General features: G+C 34.6%; 1 pseudogene; it reads left to right on the top strand.

Annotated features, from left to right (window-relative positions):
- The first annotated feature begins 1,319 nt into the window (after nucleotides 1–1,319).
- Nucleotides 1,320–2,848, top strand: LOC113507531 (annotated as a pseudogene).
- The last annotated feature ends 637 nt before the right edge of the window (nucleotides 2,849–3,485 follow it).

Below are 3,485 nucleotides of genomic sequence, written 5' to 3' on the forward strand. Positions count from 1 at the left end.
TAAATTGCAATTTTTATTCAATGCTTTGCTATAACGCAAGGCGTACTTTTCGAAACATTCAGTTGCGAGTGCGGTCCGAGCCTTAACAATGGAGAGGGGCGCGGGCGGCGGCGGGCGGCAAGTTATCATGCATGCAACTAATTTCATAGTGTATATTCGCCTAAGTTGTAGGGTACCAATTTCGTTTACCCGTGGTAGACATCCACTTGTCTTTTGTATTTATTTCAATCCTGTGGGAATCTGAAATAAAAATATATTCAATAATATGTTCACAAAAACAAACGACTATTAAAATTGTTACCTTTCGTATGTAACAATGTTCATTTTGGATAATTTGTCCGCACTTAACCACATCACTATTTCCGACAGTTTTGTGCGGCCGTACCACTAGAAATACGATCGCATTGATAAATATTATTTTTCGTTATACTCTCCTATATTTCTCTTTTTACAACGGTGCATTTCCGTAAGTCTCTTACTGCAGAGGCAATGCTTAGTAAAGAATGCAATTGTTGCAGGTTGGTGCGATATTCATATGGTTTATAATGAAGGTTATGTTTTGAAATTTAATTTTGCAATAACATCAATATTACCTACTGCAATAATTTACTTACCGGTAAAATGTTATCTATTTATTTATGTCATTACACGATGCAGATAAATTTCCAGCCTGAGAAACGCCGCAAAACACCATTTTTAGTAGTTCTTGCTGTGACAACGTTCCGCGAGCGACTGAGCGTAAGTTCGCGCGCTGGTGTCGTCTAGAGTTGAGTAACTCCGGAGTGATTCGTTCCGAGGAACTGCTCACATTCAGTGAACGAATCGATCTCGTTCACTATTGTGCGGTATTTTCGTTCCACAGTTCCGGCTCCGGAGTGAGGAGTTCCGAGTCCGGGCTCATCATTTCGACTCACACCGCATCAATGCAAGCGTCGTACGTCTCATTCATACACACTGACAAAATTATATCGCTTTCTTTCTTTTAGTTAAATTTGACATTCTGGAGATTAGTCTTTATATCATAGACGAATAAGTTCATTTTAGATTAACACTGTAATTAAAGCAACTTTGTTTACGTTATTCGGTGTATTTTTCAAATTCGTTCGAATTTTAAATTAGTCTAGTCTATTACGTCAATTGGGTAACACAAAGTATCAAAAATTAGTTGAACAAAGTTGTGTGAAAGTTTATTTTGTATATTTTCATTTTAGTTTATAAACTTACTTACTTAGATAGTAAATAATTTTTAAATAGTGTAAGTTGGTAATGATTTGTAAATAGTGTAATATAATATTAATAACTCTTGTGTTGAGTGACAGTACTTTGGTTTTTTAAAAATGGCTTTAAAACGGAAACGTAATGATATTTGGGGACATTTTAATGAAGTAGAACCAAAAAGAGCTAAATGTGGTTATTGCAATGCAATCTTTAGCATTGCATCTGGAAATACCAGTAATTTGACGCGCCATATGACTAGGAAACATCCTGCAATCTCTATCGTTCTGGAACGCCAAGTTGAAATAAATAATTTAAGATCTGATACTGAACCATCAACTTCTGGCGAACAACAACAATCATCGCAAGAAATATCGCAACAAACATCACGACAAAATATTAGTGATTATATCATCAGAAAAAGACCAATTTCTGCACAAAGATCGCAGGTCATAGATAAGCAAGTGGTGAAGTGGATATCAAAAGGCCAACATTCTTTGCGTATTGTTGAAGAACCAGAGCTAAAAAAAATATTAGAAATGGTGTCTCAAACTCCAGGCTATAGTTTACCTGGTAGAAAAACGCTCTCTAAAAGTTTGATTCCAAAAATATATAACGAAACCGTAGAATTAGTTAAGAACAAACTTACCTTTGCCATAGCAGTTTCTGTAACAACGGATGGTTGGACTTCAGACTACACAAAAGATAGTTTCATTGCTGTGACAACCCACTATATAAATGAAGAAATGGAACTGTGTTCATATCTATTAGAATGCATACAATACGGAGAAAGACATACCAGTTAAAATTTATCCGAGTTTTTGAAAGATTGTTTTCGGCACTGGGACATAGATTATAAAGTAAGTGCAGTGGTGTCGGATAATGCAGCGAACATAACGGCCGCAATACGTTTGGGTGGATGGAGGCATATTGGATGTTTTGCACACCAAATCAATTTAGTTGTTAGGAAAGGTTTAGGAGAGATTTTACCTATAATTGAAAAGGTTAAAAAACTTGAGTTCTACAAAAGAAGCACTGTAGCTAAGTATAAATTAATAGAAATACAAAAGCAGTCAAACCTTCCTCAATTAACGTTGAAACAGGATGTAGAAACTCGCTGGAACTCCACGTACCAAATGTTGGACCAATTAATAAAAGTTAAAGAAGCCGTTGTATCTGCAACTTTTTCGCTAAGGAGTGATTTACTACCAAACTCTGAAGAATTCACAATTATTGAACAATTAGTTCCAATTTTAAAACTATTCAATGAAATAACCAATGAAATAACCAATGAAATTTCTGCTGAGAAAACCGTAACTTTATCTAAAGTTATTATATACTGCAAAATTATGACAAATCATATTACTAAACATCACGCACCTGAAACAATTACCACTTATTTAGAACCAGTGCAACGGTTGATTAAAAAACTTAATGTTGAAATACACAAGAGATTTGGGGATATAGAATCTTCTATGTTACACTCCAAAGCCACTGTTCTTGATCCGAGGTTTAAAAAGGTCGGATTCAACTGCGTCACCAAAGGACATGGCCGGAAATTGTATGAACCTGTGCCCCAGCATGTACACGAATAAAATCTACGTCAATTAATAGTAAACATCGTCAGAAACAAGAATAACAAAGATTTATTTTGCTTAGCAGTCGCTGACAAAAGTTATGAAGGTTGAAAGTTAAGTAAGGTTAGGTTGAAAGTTAAACGATGGTTAAAGCACTTTTATGTTCCTAGTATATAAATATTTAATCTAGACATTTAATATTCATAATACAATCACTTGAACACTGAGAGCAGCATTATTTTTCAATTTGAGTAAATCTAATTGATTGGAAGTTAGAACAGTATTACACAATATTATTCTACTGATAACATTTTGGATTAGACAGCAAATAAAAGAAATTAAATTGTTGAAACATTTAATATTAATAAAACATTATAAAACGCGGCTGGTAAAAGACAGCTTCTTGGTATCTCGTCCATAGCAAGTACCAAAGAATTGTCATAATGTGAGCACAACATCCAACAGTCCGGTTGCCAGATACAAAATTACACCAATAACTTAAGATACCATTTCTAGGTTGGTCTTCAAATAAAGGAAGCTCATCATATAAAAAATACGTGTAATATTCACGCCTGGACGTATGTCTCGATTTAATACGTCCTCTAAATAGAAGAGGATGATTTCCTTCAATTTCAAGTGCTGCGAAAGTATTTGTTAAACTTGAGTTCTCCAATAATAACTCCCATTCATTAG

Source organism: Trichoplusia ni, unplaced genomic scaffold (genome assembly GCF_003590095.1).
Source record: "Trichoplusia ni isolate ovarian cell line Hi5 unplaced genomic scaffold, tn1 tig00002353, whole genome shotgun sequence".
In the NCBI taxonomy this organism is placed as follows: Eukaryota; Metazoa; Arthropoda; class Insecta; order Lepidoptera; family Noctuidae; genus Trichoplusia; species Trichoplusia ni.